Below are 26305 nucleotides of genomic sequence, written 5' to 3'. Positions count from 1 at the left end.
GAGCGGACAGGTGATCTGCTGTGGCGACCCCTAACTGGGAAAAGCCGAAAGACGAAGTTGTTGTTGATTGGCAAACTCCGTTGGCACTGTAAGTGGCTTTCAGAAAATTTACTTCACCGCATCAGCACTCACTGATTTTGTGCTTTAACAACTGAGTCTCCCAAGCTTTATTGTTCAGTTTAACCCCAACAGGGAAAACAGCAGTGCATCATAAGCCACTTTGATTTGTTTACTGGTACAAAGAGTGAAGAAATGAGGGAAGGTGCACTGCATAGAGAGCAAGTTAGAAGTTAGTAATTTTCTAGTGATCTGATTTGGTTTCATGAATGCACACTGCCAGCATTACATAAATCATTTCTTACTTATGTAGTCTGACTAACTTTCAAGCAGCAATCGTCAGACCTATGTTAGTGGTATTTTCTTGTCTGACACTGCTTTGCCTGTTTTTCAAGTCAAAAACTCAACTAGTTACATCCAGGCAATTTATGTGGTCAAGACCTTGTGGAAGTCTTGTTTGTACAGGATGATGCATCTTCAGCTAGGAATATTACAACCATAGGAGAATTTGACTCCTCTAGCTGATGGACAATTAACTTTGTGACATCTTTGGCACTGGTTGATTGTCACTATCCCCTTCCTTAATTTAGCTAGGCTGCATCCTACCATGTCTCTAGTTCTAAACCTGGAAGACTAAGTAGAAATGATATGAAAAAAAATGACAAAAATATGTAAAACTAAGTCAGTTTTTCATACCTACAAACCTTTAGTTTCATTTAATTGTAGAGACATTCATAATATTTCTGTTTTTATCTGTTTGTAGGTGTGCTATCTTAGCCCTTATTTGGTCCGTATGAAGCCTTCTGATATACTGAAAAAAATGGAAGTAGTGAAAGCAGACCAGACAGTGGATTCCGTAGTGTCAGACTCCTATACACGCCTTGATCAAGAGGTATATATTTGCATTATTAACTTACTGTGTACTGCACTGAAATTTTTAGAATAGTTATATGCATGTTTTTACAAATGTGTAGATGTTAAGTTGCCAATCTCGCCTTCATTCTTGCTGGATGGGTTCGGAGCTGATCCTCTGCTCCGACTCGGCACTTGCTAAGCTCGAGAGCTAATTTTACCAGCTCGAGGCAACCCTATATCCCATGATGCAAGGCGGAGACTACCCAGATCTCGTTTGCCGCTTCGCTAACGAGGGTGCCTCTTTTACCAGCTCTAGGTAAGTTTTTCTTATTATAAGACTTTTAGTTTCATCCCTTTTATTTTTCATATCCTTAGTGGTTTTGTGAACTTTGTTTAATTTAACCCTATTCCCGTTAGTGTTCCCTTTTTTTGGGGGGGGGTTATTTATCCCCTTCCCTAGGTTAGGCCTTAGGCCTTCCCCTTTCCTAATTTTTCCTGTCAGGGATTTTGTGTCCGAATGTTGTATCCCTGTTAAGTTTAGATTTTTTTTTGGATTGGGTGTTATTTGTGTGTGTTTGTGTTTTCTTCCTGTCAACTTGTGTTCCCTCGACACAGCTATGTCGAAGGACACAAAGGTCTCAGGCTTCAAGAAGTGTGACTCGTGCTGTCAGAAGATGTCTCTGACAGACGGTCACACTTCTTGTGTTTACTGCCGGGGACCTCTGCACCTGCAGGACTCTTGTGCTATCTGTCATGCCTTCAGCCCAAGAGTCCTGCAGGAGCGCAGAAATAAGTTAATATTGAGGGGCTTATTAAAGCCTGAGAGCTCCCCGACTAAGTCGGCTCTGGGGAAGCCCTCAAAACCTGTTAAGCCTTCGGCTGCAAGTCCCAAGCCGTCGGCTACTGGTTCAACTTCTTTAGTGTCGAGATCGGCTCCGGCCGGAGCCGATCCTTCCATGCTAGAAGTCACAGTATTGGCTCCATCCGGCGCCGATACTGCCAGATCTGGACACTCGGTGTCTGCTCCGGCTGGAGCAGACGTATCCTCGGCTCCTTCGGCTCCACCTATCTCTAAAAAGAGATCTCGATCCCCCTCATTGGAATCTATACGTTCGGCTCCGAGATCACCCTTGCTCTCGGAGTGGAGCCATCGGAGCCGTTCTTCTCGGTCGTCCAGGTTGTCTGATCATGACCTCGAGAGAGTGGTGAGTGGACTATTAAAGTCTCAGGCATTGGCCCAAATGCTCCATAGCCCGTCTCAACAGACGGTAGCTATTTGTCATCCACCTAACATTTCTCCTTCGACTCTCTTACAGAGCTCGGAGCCAGAGCTCCTCGTAGCCGTGACTGTTGTAGCTTCGGAGCCGATACCACCCCTTTCGGCTCCGTCGTCCTCTGCTCCAATTTCCTCCTTGAGGCCTTCATTGGAGGGATCCGGGCGTCTGGTCTCTCTCGTCGGCTCCGAGGGGGCGAGTGGCATTGGACCCTTGTCCGACCCATTCTCCCTCTCGGGGCTTGGCAGGAGCTCAGCCCCATCTGCCTCGGAGCCTTCCCTCTTGGTGAGGCCTGGAGTTCCTATCTCTTCAGAGCGGGAACCTTCTGGTCTCTCTGATGGGGGAGCCTTCGAGGTGATGAGGAGGGTACTAGCCCCTGGGCGTAGTCAACGGTCAGTTCCATCAGCTCCTCCCACTACAGTGCCTGCTGACGTCTCTTCCCACTCTCCTGCTCCCGGACCCAGAGATCCAACGCCTCAGGTTTCCCCATTGGGAATATCTTCCTCTTCCGAGGCTTCTCCTGATCCGTCAGGTGAACCTCCGCGTAAGAGGGACATGTAAGAGGAAACATCTAGACTCTGCCGAGTCTATTACATCTGATACTGACTTGGATGAGTCGGAGGGATCCCCAAGGTCCTCCTCTGAGGATGTCTCTTTCTCAGACATCTTTGAACTCCTTAAGCAGAGGGGGAACTGGCCCTCCCTTAATCCTTCCGAGGACGAGTCAGTATACCTGGAGGCATTCGGATCTCGACCCTCCACCTCCTGGGTGTCTCCGCCTTTCGATCCTCTTATGGATGTAGTGGCTCGGAAGGCGTGGATGGCACCGGATTCGGTGGAACCTATTCCTAGGAGGCCTTCTAAATTTATTAAGGCCCCACCAGATAGGCAATATTTGACAAAAGGTGTCTCTGTTGATGCCATGGTGGTGGCTGCAGCCACCAAGAAGGAACTAGTTGATCCTTCAGTACCTGTCCATCCTCCTAACAAGGATTCTAGGACTATGGACAGGTACAGCAAGCGTATTTTTTCTTCAGAGACCTTTGCCATGCGATCGCTGAACTACTTGTGTCACTTCACCCGCCTTCAAAGAGATGTTCTTAAAGAGTTGGGAGATGTTTTACAGGATCCGTCAGCTGCTGGGTCTCAGGATAAGATTAGCTCACAGCTAGGAGTCCTTAACTCCATTGTTAACTCCTCCATGCGGCTCATTTCTTATGCAGCGGATGGAGCGAGTAGGGCCACAGGCACAGGAGTGGCTTTAAGGCGTCAGTCCTGGATGCGGCTTTGTAATTTTGCAGACCCCTTCAAGGCTTCCTTCACAAACTCCCCTTTTGATGGTTCGACCTTGTTCGGACCTCAAGTGAAAGACACTTTGACTAGATGCGAACAAGATGGCAAGACTCTTTCTGCCGTAGGAGTCTGTTTCTCCACACTTTCAAGACCTTACCCAAAAGGTCAGAAGGGAGGGAAAATGTGGTTCGCAAATCTCAAGGAGTCATGCCTGACGCACAAGGTCAGTTTACCCCCAGAGGCAGAGGGGGTAACAACAGACGCCACCCTAGGGGCAGAGGGGGTCCGCAGAATCAGGGTAGCAGAGAGCCTCTTTCTGACAAACCCTTCCAGCATCCCTGAGATGTTGCCCGATTGTCCACCTTCGGAGGTTGTCGGGGGAAGATTATCGCTGTACCCAATAGCCTGGCTTTCCCTTTCTCAAGACAAATGGGTACAGTCGATTATATCCGAGGGTTACAAAATTCCCTTTATTCAAACCCCAATTCAGCAAAAGGGAACCCTTCCAGACATTCCACCCAGTCTAAGGGAACTAGCAGTACCAGAAATATCAAGACTGCTAGCAAAAAGAGCCATCCAGCCAGTCCCAGCAGACCAAATAGGATCCGGAATCTACTCAGGGTTCTTTTTAGTTCCAAAAAAGACATGGGACTGGAGACCAATATTAGATCTGAGCAAACTAAACAAGTTTGTAAAGAAAACAAGATTCCGGATGGTCACGCTTCAGTCCATTCTACCCTTTCTGGGCAAGGGCAATTGGATGTGCTCGGTAGATCTTCAGGATGCGTACTATCACATAAAAATTCACAGGTGCTCCAGAAGATTTCTCCACTTTCGGCTGGGGACCAGTCACTTCCAATTTAGGGCCCTGCCCTTTGGACTCACTACAGCCCCCAGAGTGTTCACCAAATGTATGGCAGTGGTTACGGCTCACCAGAGATGTCAAGGATTCCAGGTGTTTCCATATCTAGACGACTGGCTCCTCACTGCCACCACCAGGCATCAACTTCTCCAGGCCAGAGATTACACCATTCACATTTGCAGAGGGCTAGGGATTTCTAAAAACTTCGAAAAGTCTGCCTTGTCAATCTATTACTTTTATAGGTGCAAAATTGGACACCGTACAACTTTCAGCAAAGTTAACAGACCAAAGGATCTTGGACATTCAAAGTCACGTCCAGGTGATTCTTCTCAGCTACAAAATTCAGGCCAGATTTGCTCTGAAAGTATTGGGTCTTATGGCGGCCGCCATAACACTTCTTCACTTCGGCCGTTTTTACATGCGTCTTCTACAATGGATGCTATTCGCCCAATGGTCCTTTCAGCAACTACCCATGAATCACAGGATCATAATCACTCCAACTTGCAAAAGGCATCTGACCTGGTGGATATCATTCCCTCAAGTCCATCAGGGCAGACCCTTTGTTCCTCCTGCCCCGGTCGCCACGGTTACATCAGACGCCTCCCTGATCGGGTGGGGGGGAGGGGGCATTATCAGGGCAGGATGGTCCATGGCACTTGGCAACCTTACGAATACCATCTGTACATAAATGTCCTAGAGATGAGAGCAGTGCTTTTAATGTTGCAAGCCCTCAATGACTCTCTTCCCCTGGGAACTATTGCAGTCCAAACGGACAGTATGTCCGTAGTGTGGTATATCAACAAACAGGGCGGAACCAAGTCCTATCCACTGTCGAGAGGCTCTCAGACTTTGGCAATGGGCAATCTCTTCTCAGCGGTTTCTGATAGCAACGCATATCCCCGGGAAATCCAACATCATAGCGGACAGGTTGAGCAGAGCTATTCTCATGCCTCACGAGTGGTCTCTCAAACAGTCAGTGACGGAAGAGATTTTTCAGGAGTGGGGCCTTCCTTGCTGCGACCTTTTTGCTACACCTCAAAACAGCAAATGCCCAGACTTCTTCTCTCTCTTCCCCCTTCCCGGCCATCCCCAGAGACGCTCTAACCCAAGATTGGCCCCGGGGACTTCTTTATGCCTTTCCCCCCTTTCCGCTGATACCTCAAGTAATTCAGAAAGCAACCGGCTTGAGAGCCAAGTTGATTCTCATTGCCCCTTATTGACCTCGACGGATATGGTTTCCGTTCCTACATCGTTATCTCTTGGTACCGCCATGGCATCTGGACCCGGTTCCAGATCTTCTGACCCACCAGTTGGGGCAGCTACACCAATCCATACCTTCTCTCAACCTCACTGCTTGGTTGCTCCACTTCCATCCTTAGCCAGGCTCCCTATGATTTCTAATCCCGTCCGGGATATCATAGTAGCTTCCCTAAAATCTTCTACCAGAAGGATTTACACTAGTAAATGGCAACGTTTCTCCTTCTGGGCAAAAGCTAGGAACATAGACACCTATACTGCTCCGATTCATTCGGTCTTGGACTTCCTAGCTGAGATTTTTCATTCAGGATCCTCTTCCTCCACAGTAAAAGTTCAGCTGGCAGCCATTTCAAATTTTCATATAGGCCTTTTGGACCACAACATTATGTCACGTAAACTTTGCAAGGCATTCCTTCGAGGTATCTTTTTACTTAAACCTCCAATTAGAGACCCCCCCCCACCACCACCACCACAGTGGGATCTAAATTTAATTTTAACATCCTTGATTCTCCCCACTTTCGAACCTGCGGCTGCCTGTTCGTTGAAATTTCTTTCTTGGAAGACACTCTTTCTAGTTGCCATTACTTCTGCCAGGAGAGTATCTGAGCTTTATGCCCTCTGCATTCATCCTCCCTACTTAATTTTCCACAAAGACAGGGTATCTTTAAGGACTAATCCATCTTTCTTACCCAAAGTGGCATCGCAGACGAACCTAAATCAATCCATTGATCTTCCAGTGTTTTTCCCAAATTATTCTGATAGAGCGGAACAAAAATTACATTGTCTTTATGTTCACCGCCAGCTCAGATATTATCTAGATAAAACTAAACATTTTAGGAAATCTGATCAACTGTTTCTATCCTATGCAGAGAACAGGAAAGGCCTTCCAGTTTCTAAGGTGACTTTATCTAGATGGCTGTCTTCTGTGATTACTTACATTTATCAGCTCAGAGGCAGAGAGTTGATTTCTAGGCCAAAAGCCCATTCTACCAGAGCTCTAGCTACATCTACAGCTTTTCAGGCTAGACTTCCAATAGACACTATTTGTGCAGCAGCCACATGGGTCTCTCCTCATACCTTTGTTTCACATTACAAATTAGACTTGGCCTCCAGAGACAGAGCGAATTTTGGTTCCACCGTTCTCAAGAGTCTGTTCCATTGAGCCACCCAGGATAGAGGCGCTAGGGACGCGGTCCCATCCAGCAAGAATGAAGGCGAGATTGACAACTTAACATTAAGAAGTTATGTACCTACCATAACGTTCCATGTTAGTTGTCTTCTCTCGCCTTCTTTCTTGCGTCCCGCCCTCCATCCCCCTAGCCTGGTCAGACCGAGAAGATTATGCCTCTTCTATTAAGAGGCTTTATCCTTTTTTCTAGCTAATCAGCTTCTAGTGTCACTAGATTAGGTTGATCCTTTTCAGAGGATTATGATGATTATGATTGTCATTTTTAGTATTGTTACTTTTCTTCCTCCTTTACAGTTGGAAGAATATATTCCTAATTTCCTTAGCTACCAAACGAGATCAGTGTAGTCTCCGCCTTGCATCATGGGATATAGGGTTGCCTCGAGCTGTTAAAATTAGCTCTCGAGCTTAGCAAGTGCCAAGTGGGAGCCGAGGATCGGCTCCGAACCCATCCAGCAAGAAAGAAGGCGAGAGAAGACAACTAACATGGAACGTTATGGTAGGTACATAACTTCTTATTATTGATTATGTATGTACTTGAAAATCCAGTCTCATGTCTTTATCATTTGTTCCTCAACGTGTGGGTATCAGATCAAACTCTGCTGCGGATCCAAATTTTGAGCTCTTCTCTCTACCCATAATGGACCAAGACAGTACCTCTGATCTCGTTTGCTGCCATCTGCACAGATGAGGATCCCTCTCAGAGAGCTAGTTTGGATAGTTTTAGCTGTTTTTGTGAGCAATTACCATTATTTAAGCCTTTTACACTCTACGTAACCCTCCCGCTCCTAATAGTTATATATGAGTTTTCTCAGGATTACTCATTTTATAGCCTTTTACTACATTTTGGTAGTTTCTGCCATACCATATTTGGTACCTGTCTTTTCTTTCTTTCTTTGACCTTTCTTCCTTTTAGAGTGTACTCTTTCTGCCATTGTTGTTAGTCTGCTTACCTGTGTTTAAAAAAAAAAAAAATTCTGTTTACTTACTGTTTTGTTTTCTTTTCCCCTTTTAAGACTTGTTTTTAAAATGGCTGAAAAACCAACAAGCTTTAAAAGGTGCATTTCCTGTGTGTATAAGATTCCCAATTATGGTACAGACACGGAGTGCATCTACTGGCTTGGGATGTCACACTTCAGCACTGACTGCTGCATTTGTGCTGCATTTATTTCGAGAGCGACAGAAACAATTAGTTGGTGCTTAAGGTTATGCTGCCATCCTTTTCCTCCTCTTTGGGGGCTCAAACTCCCAGTAAATCTGTGAAATTTCTTCAAAGCTGAAGGAATCTCGCAAAAGATCCCCTACTCGTTCTCTGAAGGCTATTACACTGGTTTCTTCTTTCAGAGCCTTCTCAAACAATTCAAAAAACTTCAGATCCAACATCTACAGATCCTAAGAAAAAATATTCAGATCACGCAACCTCAGATCCGACAGTTATTTTGCCCAAGTCTCCTTGAACCCACTCATCCGGTTTCACCATCGGACCTGCCTCTAATCATCTGCATTCTCATTTTATGCAAGGGATGTTAAGGAGAGAGTCTGGGCCCCAATCAACCACCTCTTCCATTAGGTCTTCCAGAAGTCTATCAGAAGCCAACGTGGATAGGATGATGAGAAAATTCCTCAGAGCTCAGATTCAGATGGGGGTTATTCCGTCTCAGTCCCCCACCAGATATGTGAGCCTCCTGTTCATTTCTCATGTAGTGAGATCTCCTTCTCCCATCCATCCCATGCTTTCAGAGCCCCCGGATCCAAGATCCCCGTGAGTGTCTGCGTCTGATCCAAAGATGATTAGGTCTTTGAATCCGATGGCCTTCATGACTAGTTCTGCTGCATTTCTTTTGGATCAGGATCAGTCTCTGAGCCAAAGCATCATTGCCAACTCCTGCGGGTTTGGTTTCATTCTGATGTTATCAAAGCCATCCTTGACCCTCAGAACTTCAGCACTGCATAGCTCTGGTCTGACTCCTTTCTCAAGATACAGATCCGGGCATGGTCAGGGCTTGGTAGCTTCATAGGTTTCTGCTCTGTGCGGCCAAACCCAGCTTAACCTATTCAGTCTGCCTTCGAGGTAGTGTAAAAGCCTTTAAACCTAGGAAGTCGATTACTGTCTCATCATTGGATCCTTAATCACTTTCTCCTTCAGGTACAAGCTCCACAGGGACAGCTGGTACCATTTCGTATCCACACATTTCCCATTGAGGGGCTTCCCCTCTGTTCTGATACCCCAAAAAAGGACACAGATTCCCCTATAGTGTCTCTCACAGAAGATACTGATTTTGATGAAGGGGAAGGGTCTCCTAGATCTCCACTGGATGACATCTTATTCAGAGACATCCTAGAAATTGTTAAACAAAAAGGTGGATGGTCTTCAGATACTCCCTCCCCACATGAGTCACTTTTTCTGGAAGCATCTGTGTCCAAATCATGTAAGTCTTGAGTGACTCACCCAGCAGATGAGCTAGTTGATTTAATCTCTCTCCGGATATAGGTTGGAACTAGGCTATCTGTCTTAGGGCCTGTATAAGCCTAGCCATAACAATTCCCCTGGCCATTTAGTCCCACAGTATTTACTTCCCTGGACCCCTGTCCAGCAGGGCGACAGACATGATCCCCATGGTGAATTTCCTGTCTCCCATCCAATCATCAAGGTTCCTTTTGAAGAGGCTCTCTGCTTGAGATGTATGGGCAGTCTGTCCCAGAGTCTGGGGAGTCTCTGGGTCAGGAACCTATCCCTCCAACATGTTTTGTTCATTGTGATGACAAGGTTTAGATCCCTGGAGCATGTGGCTCTGAGGGAGTGGGATTTCTTTAAGTGTAGCATGTCCAACAGCTCTGGGTTGACATGGCCTTGCATGTTAAGCAGAGATCGCCTCTGAGTAGATGATATGCAACAGAGTATAGCTGGAGTTTTTTTTTTTAGACGCTCAGCATAGAGCATTTGCTCTAGGTCTGTGATTATTTTAGTGAGGTATTTCTGCGGCCTTTCCAGTTGTTGCAGTGTCTTGAGAGGGCATTGTACTCTATAATGGATCTATTGAGGGATGAGTACAGTGGGACAATGACATCCTTTTTTCTGGCTGAAAAGCCCTTAGTGATGAGGTGTGCTACATAGAACGATTTTCTGACTGTTGTGGTGATGTGGTTATCGAAGGTGAGACCATTGTCCACCTGTGTCCCTAAATCTCTTATCACACTTACGGTGTTTAGTGTACTACCATCTATGTGTTAATTCACGGGTACAATTTTTCCCCAAAGGGTATAACTATACATTTCTTGGCATTGAGCTTGAGCCCATGGCTCTGGCACCAAGCTTCTGTTTCTGTAAGGCCCTTTTGTAGAATATCCACATCATTTGGGTATTCAGTAATGGCTTCCAGTTTGCAGTCATTTGCAAACTTTGTTAGTCAGAGTCCCTGAGTGTTGGCCTGTACTTCAGAGATGTAGATGCCAAACAAGAGCGGTTCCAGGACTGAACTCTGAGGTACTGAAGTTGTCACTTGTCTGGAGCTGGATTTGGAGTTTGCTACTTTTACAGAGTGGATTCTGTCAGTAAGCCAGTTGGCAACCCATTGAGTTATGTAGGGATTAATGCCCAGGTTAGTAAGTTAATCTATGATTCCATAGTGGGGGATGGTGTCAAAGGCCTTGGCAAGGTCCTGATAGGCTGTGTGGACCTCCTTACCCTTGCTCACAGCTCTGGAGACCGATTCGAAGAAGTCATTCAGGCATGGAAGGAACTGGACTCTGAACCAATTCCCTGACACCCAGCCAAAGTTTTGGTACTGCCAAAGAACAGACCTCATTGACGCAAAGTTATTCCTCTTGATGCTATGGTTGTGTTGGCAGCCTCTAAAAAGAAGCTAGCGAAGCAGAGTTAGTCAGCCCATTCCCCCTAATAGTGTAGGGTGTTGGACAGGTTTGGTAAGTGCATATTTGCTTCAGCGACCTTTGCCTTAAGGTCCCTGAATTACTTGGCCCACTTCACAAGATTATAGAGTGATTTGACCAAGGAACTCTCTAAATCCCTCTTGCAGTCCATGTTCATGGAGGACTGCTAGAGGTCCTCTTCACAGCTGAGCCACTCTGTTGCCCATTTCCAGTCTGTCCATTTGGTTAATATCCCATGCTGCAGAGCATACCTTATGGGCTGCTGATTCAAGCATAGCCATTAGGAGACATGCCTGGATGCGGTTATGTGACTATACAGAGCCTTTTAATTCTTCTTTCATCAATGCCCCCTTTTGATGGAATGTTTTTGTTGCCCCTACTGTGAAAGAAATCATTTCCCAGAGTGGACAGAAAGTAAAGACCCTCTTTGCCATAGGGATATACTTTTCTACCCTCAACAATCCTTTTCCTGGAATTAGAGGCGGCAAGGAAATGTGTTTCTGTAACTCCCAGGGGTCTTTCCAGGATTCATGTGGAAACAACTCCTCCAGAGGCAGAGGAGGGAGTTCAAATGGAAGACACCATCCTCGCAGCAGAGGAGTCCTGCAAAAACAGGGATGGTATGTTGGCCCCATCTCATCTTCCTTCTTGGTTAGGTTCAGAGCTGCTCCTCTGCTCCAACTCAGCTGTAATCTAAAACTCGAGAGCTTCCACTGGCTCAAGGTTAACCCTATCCCCATCATGCCCTAGCGGGAGTTACCTAGATCTCGTTTGCCGATTGAAGCTTCGAGATTGCTAGAGACTGGCTTAGGCTAAGTTTTCGATTTTTTCTTATACTCTTGCTCTAATTTCATAAAATCTTTGGAGAAAGACTTTACTGTAGATAGTTAGTGTCTTTTTCTTAGGATCCCTATCTCTATTTTTGTTGTTCAGGCCATCATTTTTCCTTCAGGCCTATCTCCTTCCTTTACAAATCCGTTTTAGAGGATTCCCCCTTTTCTTTCGGCCCATTTCAGTTGGAGGGTTTCCCCTTATTCTCTCCTTTCTCCCCTTTCAGCTTAAGGAGTTAGCTGTTTAATTTAGAGGCTCTCCTCTGTTGCGGGAGCTGTTTAACTTAGAGGCTCTCTCCCTCTTCCATTTCTTTCTCTTAAAAAAGAAAAAAAATGTAGATATAGTACTGTTGTGGCTATTGTAGAGTGGTGTACTCCCCCTTTTTTAATACTTGTACCTGTGGTTTTGTTGTGCTTATTGTTTGTGCCTGTCAATGTACAAAGAAGCATCCAAAGAATCCAAGCCCTCTAGATTCAAAAAGTGCGACTCTTTCTCCTATAAAATGTCCCTGACTGATGGGCATACTAGCTGCATTTGTTGCATGGGAGCGGTGTACCTGTAGGACTCATGTTCCATTTGCCACGCTTTCAGTGCTAGGGTCCTGCAGGAGCGCCAAAGCAAGCTCTTATTGAGAGGTTTATTGAAAGGGCCCTTTGACACACAAGTGGAAGGGAATTGGGCAAGAAACCAGACAAATCCTCCAAACTGACATCTTCATTGGTTCCGACCTCGGAGCCGTCGAAGCAGAAAGACAAGTCTTGCGGTTAGGCTGATCCAAAACCTCTGTTCCCACAAGACTTTATCTCCTGCGGTTCCTTCATTGTCCTCGGAACCATCTAGGAGTCACAAAAGAACAAGGTCTACTTCCTTGGAACTGGTGCAGTCTGCTCCAGAGTCACCGCTTCTCCAGTCTGTGGTGGGCAGTCACCGATCATCCACCCAGTCCTCTCGGTCGTCTAGGAGCCTGTCGGACAGTGATATGGAGAGGGTGGTAAAGAGGATACTCATGACACCGTCTCTCGCAAAAATCTTAGAGCCCAGCCCGTATGGATGGTGGAGCCAACTATTCTTCCTTCGACTCACAAGCTCGGAGCCGGAGTGCATGGAAGTCATTGGGGTGGAACCGTCCATTCCGAAAACCTCCCATCTCTCTGTTCCAACATCTACTCCGATCTCCTCGATACCTCCTTCTATTGAGGGATCTGGGGGCCGACACTCCGTCTGCTCCAGTGGAGGAGTGGCATCGGATGCTTGTTGACTTCAGCGCAGGTGAGCTCAGCTCCCACATCGGCCTCAGTGCCATCGTCCTTGGTGCGGGAGAGGTGTCTCGAATCTTTGGAGCCGGGACCCTCTCAGGCTAGGATCGTGGTGCCTTCGAGGTGATGAAGAATGTTCTGTCCTCTCAGACTGCTCCTCCCACGGCTTCAGCTACTCCCCTATGGAGCCAGTGTCTTCCCTCTCACCACCCCTCCATTCTAAGCGTAGGGAACCAATGCCCCAGGACACCCCATTGGGTGACACCCCCCTTTTGAAACCTCCTCAGAGCACACCACTGAGGAGGTCCCTTGGAAGAAGACATGTAAGAGGCAGAATGTGGACTCAACTGAGTCTCTGACATCGGACACGGACTTGGAGGACTCGGAAGGGTCCCCACAGTCCCCCTCTGAGGATGTCTCATTCTTGGACATCCTGAAAATCCTCAGAGGGGTGGCTGGAAGTCCCTTTCCCCTTTTGAAGGAGAGTCTGTGTACCTGGACGCTTTCGGTTCCTGACCCTCCACCTCTTAGATGTCTTCGCCCTTCGACCCATTGCTAGGGGTACTAAGTTGAAAGGCGTGGAGCTGTCTGGAATCGATTAAACCAGTTCCTCAGAGGCCTAATAAGTTCATAACTGCACCAGACAAACTTTTCCTGACCAAGGGCGTGCCAGTTGATGCTTTGGTGGTGGCGGCCACAAAGAAGGAATTAGCAGAAACCTATACTTCTGTCCATCTGTTGAACAGAGAGTCCAGTATAATGGACAGATATGGGAAGCGTGCCTTTTCTTCAGCGGCCTTCACTCTTGGGTCACTCAATTATTTATCCCATTTCACCCGTCTTCAGAGAGATCTCCTGAAAGAGCTAGGAGATGCCCTACAGGATCCTACAGCTGCGGGAGCTACAGATAAAACTGCTTCTCAGCTTGCGACCTTATCTTCGGTTGTTAACTCCTCCATGTGGCTTATTTCCTATGCAGCTGATGGAGCGAGCAGGGCTGCTGCAGTCACAGGAATCGCCTTATGGAGTCATTTTTGGATGCACCTTTGTCAGTTTGCAGAATCCTTCAAGTCCTCCTTTACTAATGCCCCTTTTGATGGTTCATCGTTGTTCGGGCCTAAGGTAAAAAACTCTCACCAAGTGTGAGCAGGATGGCAGTACTCTCTCTGCTGTGGGAGTACGTTTTTCCACTCCTCCTAGACCTTATCCCAAAGGTCAAAAAGGTGGAAAAATGTGCATCCGGAAATCTCAGGGAGTTGTGCCTGACAGACGTGTTGATTTTTTTCCCCCTAGGACAGAGGAGGGAATAATAATGGGAGACGCTGCCCTTATGGCAGAGGGGGTCACAGAGTCAGGGCGACAGAGATACATTCTCTAGTAGGCCCTTCCAGCGCTCCTGTAAGGAGGCCCACCTGTCCACCTCTGGAGGCAGTTGGGAGAAGATTGTCACTGTACCCAGAAGCCTGGAAAGTATCACAAAAGGCACATGGGTACAGTCGATCATATCCAGAGGATACAGTATTCCTTTCTCCATGTCACCTCTCCCCAGAAAACAAAAATCCATCCCAGATGTGCCACCCAATCTAAGGGAACAAGCAACCCCTAGAAGTTCAAAGGTTGCTAAGAAAACGAGTCATCCGAGAACTCCCCGCAGACCAAATCAGGTCTGGAACTTTACTCTAGGTTCTTTTTAGTACCAAAGAAAACAGGGGACTTGGAGGCCCATTTTGGATCTCAACAGACTCATCTAGTCTGTCAAGAAGACAAAGTTCTGGATGGTGACTCCGCAGTAATATTTCCTTTCCTGGGAAAGGACATTTGGATGTGCTCCATCGATCTGCAGGATGCGTAGTACAATATCAAGATGGGCAGGTGATCCAGGAGATTTCTACGCTTCCGTCTGAGAGCCATTCACTACCAGTTCAGGACTCTGCCCTTCAGTCTCACCACAACCCCCAGGATGTTCAAATGCATGGCAGTTGTCACAGCTCATCTGAGGTGTCTAAGATTCTGGGTGTGTCCATATCTGGACAACTGGCTCCTTAACCCCACCACTGAGCATCGACTAACCGAGACAAAAGACAGCACAATCCACCTCTGCTCTCAGCTAGGCATCACTATAAACTACGAAAAGTCTGCCTTGTTCCCCTGTCAATACATTACATTTATAGGGGCAGATCTAGATATCAGACATGACAGCAAAATTGCCTCAGAAGAGGGTGTCGACCATTCGACACCAGGTTGCAATTTTAATCGGGAGGAAAAAGACTCAAAAGATTTGTTGTAAAAGTCCTGGGCTCAGTGGCGGCAGCAATAATGCTAGTTCCCTTGGCACACTTCCACATGAGTTTATTACAGTGGCTTCTGTTTGCTCAATGGTCCATGCAAGATCTACCCATGTCCCATGAAATTCTCATCATGGAGACCTGCAAGAAGGACTTAAAATGGTGGTTTCAGTCTACTTAGCTGACGATAGGCAGACCGTCCTCCCTCAACCAGTGGTCAGAGTGACCACGGATGCTTCCCAGATGGGGGGGGGGCATTATCTGGGACATACTGTTCATGGGACTTGGCAACAACGTGAGTACCACTTGCATATAAAAGTCCTAGAGATGAGAGCGGTGCTCCTGGCGTTGCAAGCACTTTACAGCTCTCTACCCACGGGGATGATTGCAGTTCAGACGGCCGACATGTCAGTGGTATGGTGCATCAACAAGCAAGGTGGAACCAGATCCTACCCCTTGTGTCGAGAGGCTCTAAGAGTGTGGCAATGGGCAATGTGTTCCCAATGCTTTCTGATTGCAACGCACATTCCATGGAAATCCATCTCGATAGCAGACAAGCTAAGCAGGGCTATCCTTATGCATCACGAGTGGTCCCTGAAATAGGATATTGCGAACCAGATTTTTTTGCAAGTGGGGCCAGCCTTGCTGCGACCTTTTTTCCACCTCCATCAATGCCAAATGCAGCAGCTATTTCGCCCTAGCGCCCCCCCTCACGAGGACAATCACCCAGGGATTCACTTGTTTACGATTGGCCCCTGGGACTCCTGTATGCTTTTCCTCCATTCCCTCTGATACCCAGAAAGCAAAATCGTTTGGTTTCTGAGATTCTTTTTTGGATAAACCCCCTTCAATGTTCCTTCCACCTCTGGAGGAAATCAGGGGACACTTGTCTTTGCACGCAGATGCCTGGGCTTGTACAACAAAAGATTATTTGGTGTTAAAAATGATATCCACCATTTTTCCTGATTCCCAAAAACAAAAGAAAGATTACCGACATTCCACCCAGTCAGAGAAAAGCTACAGCCCAAAAGATTTAAAAGCTGCTAGGCAAAAGTCATCCAGAAGGTCCCACTAGACCAAAGAGGGACTCATTACTTGCTCAAGGTTCTTTTTAGTGCCAGAGCAATTTGGGGACCTGAGACCAGTTTTGAATCTAAGCAGTCTGAGCCAGTTTGCAAAGAAGTCAGAGTTCTGAATGGTCATGGTGCAGTCCATTCTGCCCTTTTTACACAAGGATGATTGGATGTGCTCCATTGATCTTCAGGTTGCATACTGTTGCATCAAAATGAACCGATGATCCCAAAGATTTCTGTGCTTTCTGCTGAGAGCCACTCACTATCAGTTCAGAGTCCTGCCTTTTGATCTCGACGTAGCCCCCAGGGTATTTACCAAGTGTATGGCAGTGGTAGCAGCTCACTTGACTGCTGGGATTCCGAGTATTTTCGTATCTAGACAACTGGCACCTCACCGCCCCAACCAAGTATCTCTTAGCGTAAGGCATGGACTGTCTGCTTCAGCTTTGTCAAAGGCTAGTCATTTGAGTCAACACTTAAAAATCTCATCTACAAACTGTACAGAGCACTGGAGTTCATAGGTGCCCAGTTGGACACCAAGTCAGATAGTCTCCCTTCGTATACATCACTTGGAGACAATCATATTTTTGTTGCAGCAAATACTTGTTCGGCATTCTCCTCCAGCCAGACATGTCCTTCAGGTGCTAGGGTTGATGGCAGCAGCCATAACCTTCATTCTAATGGCCCATTTTTATATGTGTTTTTCAATGCACTCTAGCTTTACAGTAGTCTGTTCTGCATAATCTTTTGTCCCTCCCAGTCAGACTCACTCAAGGATGCAAGGATCATCTTTGGTGGATTCAATCGGACGAAGGTTACCTAGGCCTTCCCTTTATTCTGTCCCCTCCAGTAGCCATGGTAACCACAGATGCCTTTCAGTGGGGGGTGGGAGATTTCTTGAGATGGACGCTAAAGGCACGTGGTTTCCTGGTGACCGATTCACACATCAGTGTCCTAGAGATGAGAGTTGTCCTACGAGCGTCGCAACTTAGCCAAGATAACAGTTTGCAAATTATGAATGCAGACAAAGGGACAGGGATTGTCTTGGAGCAAAATACATAATGTAACAAATATTGAGGTTACCCTGGTTAATAATGAATAATGTGAAGTTGTTCTATCTCGCCGTTCATTCTTACAGCTGGGTTTGGAGCCGATCCACGGCTCTGAGTCGGCCTACTACAAAGCTCGAAGTCTTCAGATAGCTTGAGGCCAAGTCCCTATCCCATGATGTACCTAGAGTTACCTCGGATTTAATTTGCCGCTGCAATAGATAGGAGGTTCTTGCTAGCTCGGGCCAGTCAAACCTTTTTTTTCTTGCAAATATATTCTTACTGATAAAAAAATTGATCTTTAGATACTTAGATTAGCTCTTATAGCTTATTTTGTAGTTTCACTTCCCTTGGTGTGCCTTTTTTCTAAACTTTTAATAGCTCTCTTGGTCTCGTTTTATTTTAGGCCTTGTTAAAAAAAATTATAATACTTTAGATTGTAGTGTGTGCTTAGTATAGTGACTTTCTGTCACAGCTTGTTGTATTTAGTCCTTAGAGTTTTGAATAGTGACTTTTCTGTCACAGCTTTGGGTATAATTAGTCTTAGAGTTTGGATAAACCGTTTAGAGTGTGTGTAATACTGGTTTATGTTGTAGTTGTGTGCCTTTGTATAGTGACTTTTCTGTCACAACTTTGATATATTTAGTCTTAGAGAAGTAGATAAATAATAGTGTTTTTGTGTGTTGATTACTATTTTAGCCCATAATTGTAAAAGGGCTTGTTTAAACACCCTAAATCAGGGTTTAAGAAATGTCCTAAATGTGGGCAGAAAATGTCTGTCACTGACAGTCATGTGAATTGTGTTTATTGTTTGGGAGTATTGCATCTCCAGGAAAGCTGTTCCATCTGTCCTCCTTTCTCTTCTAGGATTCTCCAGGAGAGAGAGAGAGAAAGTTAATAGACAGAAGTTTAGTTAAACCTTCCTTTCAAGAAGCTTTGAGCGACCAGGACGGGTCCAGCAAATCCTCAGAGTCTTCTAAGACTTAACAAACAACTGAAAACCAAGGTGGAGAGACAAAATAATGGAATAATCCAAGGCAAAAATAGCGTATTGGAAATTTATTTATCCGCTTTCGTCCGTGGACTTCATCAGAATAAAATTCAACATGTACAAACTCCTTAAATACTTGCAAACAAATATAAAATCAATTAAACAATTGACATTTAAAAACACCCTGATACTAATTAACCAATTAAGCTGTTAGTAAAATGAAGTAAGACTATGTCTTCATCTTTTTTAACTTGTAATGTACGATGCTTTAAAAAACACTTTACATTAATGGACTCATTGAGTCCTGGATGGCAGTCAGATCGCAGTCTGATCTGCCAAACTGTCTCACGTTGTAGCAAGTAATTTTTAAAATCGCCATCTCTCATGTCCTTATGGCAAACTTCCAAGATAGAAAACAAAAATTTCTTAAAAGTACAGCATACTAAAGAATGTTTAAGAAGAGCATTAGTTTCATCTTTCGTTTTAATACTATAAAGATGCTCTCTTATACGAATCTTTAATTGTCGTGAGGTCATTCCCACGTAATATGCTGGACATGTGGAGCAAAATGCTATATAAATGACCCCCTGTGTGCAACAATTAACAGATCCTGGAACTTCAATAGTTCTGTCAGAAGAAACAACAGAGATATAAGGACCTATAGAAATATAGCGACACATATTACAAGCATGACAACAATGCATGCCCTTCCTATTAGATGACAAGTGACACGCCCTATTGATTGAAACACTGGTAGTGCCATGTTCTAAAGCTTTTTTAATGTTAAAATAATTCTTTTCAACAAAAAGCGTTTTTTTACCCAATATTTTACAAATATCTGAATTGCCCTGAATAACTCGCCAGTTCTGTTCTAGCAGGCGTTGAATACGCCTGCTGTCAGAACTCATATCAAGACTGCAAACAGGTTCTTCATGATTTTTGTTTGCACTCCTGTTGGTCAAGACATCATAGGTGCTTGATGTAGTTAAACTTAATATAGAGGGATAACTGTCCTTACGTTTTTGAAAAATTTCATCAGATACTACAGTAATCAATTTTTTGTCATACCCTCTACTCAAAAATAAAGAAGAAATAAAACCAAATTCTTTTAATAAATCTGCATCTTTTGACGTCATTCGACAGGCCCTAATAAATTGACCTCTAGGGATGTTTTTAATAACATGTCTAGCATGTCCACTGCGAAAATGCAAATAAGCATTGTTAAATGTTTTCTTCCTATATATGCGACTGTGAAATCTACCTTCTTCCATGTCCCATTCAAGAGAAATATCTAAAAAGTTGACACCCAAACCTGCCTGTCCAATAGTGAACTTTAAATAATTAGAGAAAGAATTGATGTCTGACAAAAAACTGCTGACAGTGCAATGATCACCTTCTATGACAAAAATCAAGTCATCCACGTAACGTGAATAAAAGGAAATATTAAATTTCCTCCTCAACACTGGCATAAATTCTAACTCCCAACAAGCCATAACTAAATTGGCATACGCTGGCGCTGCAGATGACCCCATTGCTACTCCCCTTTTTTGTCTGTAAAATTTACCTCCAAACAAAAAATAATTGTTGTGTAAAACTATGTCTAATAGCATACAAATGGTGGAAATAGTAGTGTTACTGTATTCAGGTTTATATTTGACTAAATAACTTCTTATGGCATCAATCCCATCTTCATGGGGTATGCAGGTGTACAGTGAAATGACATCCACTGTTAAAAGAAAATGTCTGTTGGGATCAAACAACTTGCTTAAAGCATAGATATTAAACTTGTGCAAAAAATGCCATGAATCACGAGTAAAAGATTCGTGCTTTTCATTGATGGAACCTAAAATTGCATCTATTACTAAAGAGATGCCTTCAGTGACAGAATGGGGGGACGACACTATTGGCCTAAAAGGTGGATTAATAACCGATTTATGTGTTTTGGGTATTCCAAACATTACCCCTATCCGTGGTTTTTCAACTACACAAAAATTGTACATTTCAAAACTGATGTCACCAGACATTAGAGCTTCATATAACTGGGAATGTATGAAGCCATGACTACGATGTATATCTGAAAGAACTACCTCATCATATTCATCAGTATTGTTCAAAAGCTCAAACATCTTGTCTTTGTAACAATTTTGTGTCATAATTACTATGTTGCCCCCCTTGTCACTCTTCATAAACCTGAATTTATCTGTTAAAATGGTTAAGTTTTTTAAAGCTTTCCTCTCAGCTTCTGTCATGTTGTATTGACGATTTGGACTACATTTTAACATTTTACCAATGTCTTGTATGCACATTTCTTCAAACACCCTTATGGTGTGGTGCAAAGTAGGAGAATAACATGAAGGTTTATTAAAAACTTTCTGCCTATCTGCTGGCGTGTAATGCATTAAATAATGTAAATTAAGTTTTCTTGTATATTTTTTGAGATCAACTACTGTGTTGACGTAATTGGCTCTTGAGCTGGGAACAAAATTAAAACCCAGCTTTAATACATTCAAGTCCTGTTCAGAGAAAACATAATCAGTTAAGTTAATAATACTAAAGTCATTGCATTCATCAACTACGTCTCGTCCCCGGAGGATTGGGAATTCAAAAAAGTCCTGCTTCTGGTCAAGACAGTTTTTAAATCTGGCTGTTTCTTCTTGGCGAAAAAAGTCGTGGAAGAGGAATTCACTGTCTGTGCACTGGACGTGCTACTACTGTTAAACCCAGTCTTGGCATTAGCAGTCTTATCATTAGCAGTTATTGATGGAAAATTAGTGTCATTTAGTGCTAACGAATTACTGTCATTGTCAATCGTTACAGAAGCTTTACCATGCTGCATAGAATCAATTCTTGATGGACTCTCCTCAGTAGGGACTGATTCGTTACTTGAAACCGCATTGTTGGTACCCGCAGTTTCCTTATAACCAGCACTAGCTACAGTAGATTTCGGCGGCAATTCTTTGCTAGAAACACTTTTATTGTACCCTTTGTGGTTACTTTCTCTACCGAATTTGTTTGACACTGCAAAGTGATTGTATGCAGACTTGTTCTTATAGGAAGCAATGTCACGGACCAACTTCCCATGCTTTCTGTTGACATTGTCAACAGTATGCTGTTCAATGTCATGCAGTATATTTGCAATTAACTCGCCAAAGTTGGCTTCCGAAAGGGTACGTTTAAAAAAAGACTCAATGTCAATAATTTCCCTTTTGAGACACTCCATTTTATCAATGTTGTTATCAATTAATAGCTTCAAGAAGCGCAAACCCGCTTCATTGAAAAAAACAACTAAAGTATCAAACATAGGCTCACCTGCGTTTACACCATTAGGACATTTGAAGAAACGGAGCCCTTTGGGTAGGATGTTTAAATCTATGCAACGAGAAAAATAACAGTTCTCCAAATCTATCGACTTGTAGCGTTTGAGCAATTTTGTTAACTGCTCACGTTTATTGTAGAAACCCTCGTTGTTGTACTTTGTAGGAAAGCTTCCCAAGGAAGAAAAAGGATTTCCGACACGGCCAAAGACCTGCTCAAAGGAACCTCGACCAATAGTGCGCTGCTGCCTTCCTGTGGAAACTTTCATTGCAGGTGGAATGTTTTCACATTCAATAACTGTATCCATTTCATGAAACGACTCGTCCAGGTTGATACATTTGACATCCGTTTTAGTCTCATTTGCTTTCTTAACTAGAAATTTTAAAGAATTGTTAATTTCTTTCAAAGTTACCGCCAACAGACAGTTCAAAGTGGCTGTCTCCTCAGTAGGTGTAGGATGAATTGTTAAGTTCAACAAAGCTTCATCGTCAACATCCGCCATGGTAATAGCACAAGAAGAAACCAAGAACAAAAGGTGCTGGAGAACAAACAAACAACTGAAAACCAAGGTGGAGAGACAAAATAATGGAATAATCCAAGGCAAAAATAGCGTATTGGAAATTTATTTATCTGCTTTCGTCCGTGGACTTCATCAGAATAAAATTCAACATGTACAAACTCCTTAAATACTTGCAAACAAATATAAAATCAATTAAACAATTGACATTTAAAAACACCCTGATACTAATTAACCAATTAAGCTGTTAGTAAAATGAAGTAAGACTATGTCTTCATCTTTTTTAACTTGTAATGTACGATGCTTTAAAAAACACTTTACATTAATGGACTCATTGAGTCCTGGATGGCAGTCAGATCGCAGTCTGATCTGCCAAACTGTCTCACGTTGTAGCAAGTAATTTTTAAAATCGCCATCTCTCATGTCCTTATGGCAAACTTCCAAGATAGAAAACAAAAATTTCTTAAAAGTACAGCATACTAAAGAATGTTTAATGAGAGCATTAGTTTCATCTTTCGTTTTAATACTATAAAGATGCTCTCTTATACGAATCTTTAATTGTCGTGAGGTCATTCCCACGTAATATGCTGGACATGTGGAGCAAAATGCTATATAAATGACCCCGTGTGCAACAATTAACAGATCCTGGAACTTCAATAGTTCTGTCAGAAGAAACAACAGAGATATAAGGACCTATAGAAATACAGCGACACATATTACAAGCATGACAACAATGCATGCCCTTCCTATTAGATGACAAGTGACACGCCCTATTGATTGAAACACTGGTAGTGCCATGTTCTAAAGCTTTTTTAATGTTAAAATGGAATTTTATTCTGATGAAGTCCACGGACGAAAGCGGATAAATAAATTTCCAATACGCTATTTTTGCCTTGGATTATTCCATTATTTTGTCTCTCCACCTTGGTTTTCAGTTGTTTGTTTGTTCTCCAGCACCTTTTGTTCTTGGTGTCTTCTAAGACTTCTACTTCTTCTGAGGTAAAAAAAAAAAAAAAAAAATCAAAAAAATCTTCGAATTCTGTTCCACAGACCTTGGAGCCGACCATTTTATCCTTTCTGAGCCGGCCCCTGGTTTTAGAACCAGTACCCGACGTGCCTAAGTCTCCACTCCTGCAGTCTGTACCACCTCCTATCCACTCATCTCAGAGAGAATAGACAGAAATTCCTAGAACTACGCAATAGAGTCAAAAAGCTAATAAAACAGGACAAATTCCAGTATTACCAGTCTGCCCTAGACTCCTCACAACACAGCCCTAAACAATTCTGGTCCTCCATAAACTCCATCCTCCACCCAGGTAAAGTCAGTACCCCTCCTCCTAACATCCCTCACTCCTCAGAAAATATTGCTACCTCATTCAACACACACTTCACACAAACCATACTATCACTAGCTAAACAACACAACCCCCCTCCCCCCCCAACCCACACATTCAACTAGTAATCTCCCCACTGCCTTCTCTTTTTCTCCTGTACCTACCTCCAACATAAAAAAGCTCTTAACTAAGCTTAAGCCCACCAAATTAGCAGCAGACAACCTCCCAAGTGAATACCTACAAATCGCAGCTGATGCTCTGGCCTACCCAGTATCCATCTTGATTAACTGATCTCTGTCAGAAAGTTACGTTCCCACACTGTGGAAAGTATCACATATAATTCCCCTCCACAAAGGCGGACCATCCACAGAACTAACCAATTACTGCCCCATTGCTATTATCTCTCCACCCTCCAAAATACTAGAGAGATGCATACACTCTAAGGTCTCAGACTACCTCCTTACTAACAACCTCCTTTCCAATACTCAGCACTGTTTCCGACCAAACCATAACACCACCACTGCCTTACTTTCCTTTACTAACACTATCCTTCAGCATAAAAACAATGGCTCTCTCTCCTCTGCTACTTTCCTAGACCTATCTAAAGCATTTGACATGGTCCCACACAAACAACTTCTCTGTCTTAAATAACCTATCCTTCTCTCAATCACTCACCAACTGGTTTCAGAGTTAACTGTCTGACCGCCAACAATCCGTTGTATGGCAGAATGACACATCTCCCCCATCTACCTGTCTCCATAGGGGTTCCCCAAGGATCCATCCTTGGATCCCTACTCTTCTCACCAATAATCTAGCCTCTGCTACCAAACATGGCGCACACATACAATGCGCAGATGACTCAGCCATCATCTGCTCAGCCCAGTCCCTACCCAAACTGCAAAAAGTCACACAGGAAGCCTTTTCCTCTGTTGAAACTTGGTTATCCGATGCCCAATTAATACTCAACCCAAACAAAACTAAATTACTCATCTTCCAACCCACCAAACATACTCGGAAGAACTCTCACTTTAACATCACAGCAAAAGACAACACCACTATATACCCAACTGAACACACCAAATTGCTAGGAGTGGAAATAGACAATAAACTAAAATTTGACATTCACAATTCCATGACCATAAAAAAAGTCCACAAAAAACTAGGAGCGTTATACAGAAATAAGCAACTTCTCACCAAAGCAGCAAAGATTTCAATAGCAAATTCCCACCTTCTCTCCACTCTACTTTATGCCTCTCCAATATATACCAACCAAAGGCAATGCGATCTAAACAAGCTAGAGACCTGCTACAACAAAATTGCCAAATTCGCCATAGGGGCATCCTACCGTAGTCACAACTGTCTCTCACTTGCTGAACTGGGCTGGCTTGAAGTCCCTCACCTCCTTCAATGGTATCAACTCTCACTCGCCCACAAACTAGTAAACCATCCACTAAATGTCCCATCCCTCCAGAATCTACTCCAACCCTATCGCACCACCAGACCACTAAGATCCAGCAACAAAAATCACTTGCAGATCACTAAAGCCAATAACTCTGCTGGTGAAGCACAATTCTCTTGCACCCTAGCCAAATTATGGAACTCCCTCCCACCTACAATTACCTTCATACCATCATGCACCCACTTCAAAACTTTACTAAAAGCGCACCTAAAAACATGCTGGCTGTGCCCTTGCAAATCCCTCTCTAATATCACCCACCCCATCCAACCACTACCTTTCTCTCCACTCCACTAACTACCTTGATTATAGCAAGCTCAGATGCTCATAAGCCTTATACTTATTATGCAGCAGGAACTTCTTATTGTAACAATTGTTAGTGCCCGTTATGTACTTCACAGATAAAGATTCTAGTTGTCTACTAATGTACTATGTTGTTCATCTGTAAATATATTGTAAGTAATTGCTATGTTAAATTGTTAATCGCTATGTAATCCAATGTTACTACTGTCTGTTTATTTTAACTGTGGAGCTTTTCTCCCTGGGCCTCCGCTGAAAATGGACCTACGTCCAGTCGGACACTCACGGTCAACAAATGTAAATAAATAAATCTTGGTCTAAGATAAGCCTTTTGGATTTGGATGTGGATTGTGTGGTGCAGAAGCTTTTACAGGCACTGGCCTTTGCAAAATCTGCTCCGACCCAAACTGCTTTGAACCAAAGACACTTTTACCATGTACTACTATTCCTCCTCTGAGCTATACCAGCCCTTTGGAGCAGGAGGAGTTGGACGTGATCATTGAGCCTTTGGAGCCAATGCCTGCTCCATTGTCCTTGGCTCAGTTTACTCTGACGTCCTCGGCACCGATCGAGGAATCTAGGAGCTGACACACTCTGGTCGGTTGCAGGGAGGATAGTCGGACCGACTTGGTTCTGAGTCTGCCTCTTGGGGCTTCGGCTCAGATGAGTTTGACTCCTACCTCTGGCTCGGAGCCCTTTGTCCTGGTACCGGGGGGTATCGACGGTTTCCTCGGATCCGTCGGTCCCTTCTCATCGGAGCAGAGGTGCCTTTGAAGCCATGAGGAGATGTTCATCGTGTTTCACTGTTGCTGTCATTACAATTGGGTTATCCTGCTGGCAGGCTACCCGCAGTCGGCCCGAGTTCCAAAGTCAGTGCACCAGGGGTATAAAAGATGCAGCCAACGCCATTTTCTTCAGTCTTTCTTGCACGGCGCCCGAAGCAAAAGCAGATGGTCGTGTTTCATTGTTGCAGTCATGACTGTAGGGTTCTCCCCTGCCAGCAGGCAGCCCTCGGTCGGCCAGAATCCCAAAGTCTGGGTCCAGGGAAGCTGTTCAGCCATGCTCCCTGACGTCAGCGCGCCAGGAGTACAAAGCTGGCAGCCGACGCCATCTTCTCTAGTCTTTCTTGCCGTGCGGTGATAGCAGTTAGCAAGTGCTGGTCGGCTGACTCCTGACAAATTTTTCTGATATACTTAGGTCCGAAGACTTTCTTCTCCACTCAA

General features: G+C 44.2%; 1 long non-coding RNA gene across 1 annotated transcript in view; it reads left to right on the top strand.

Annotated features, from left to right (window-relative positions):
- Nucleotides 1-819: 819 nt before the first annotated feature.
- The window catches only part of LOC122789247, a 35789-nt gene continuing 10303 nt past the window's right edge, over nt 820-26305 (top strand). The window contains exon 1 of the long non-coding RNA XR_006362794.1: nt 820-949. This is a non-coding gene — a long non-coding RNA (uncharacterized LOC122789247). The remainder of the gene's footprint in view (nt 950-26305) is intronic.

Source organism: Protopterus annectens, chromosome 14.part0, assembly GCF_019279795.1.
Source record: "Protopterus annectens isolate FY-2018-M chromosome 14.part0, PAN1.0, whole genome shotgun sequence".
In the NCBI taxonomy this organism is placed as follows: domain Eukaryota; kingdom Metazoa; phylum Chordata; order Ceratodontiformes; family Protopteridae; genus Protopterus; species Protopterus annectens.
Note: the sequence above shows the minus strand (reverse complement) of the source record. Positions and strands in the feature narration are given on the sequence as shown.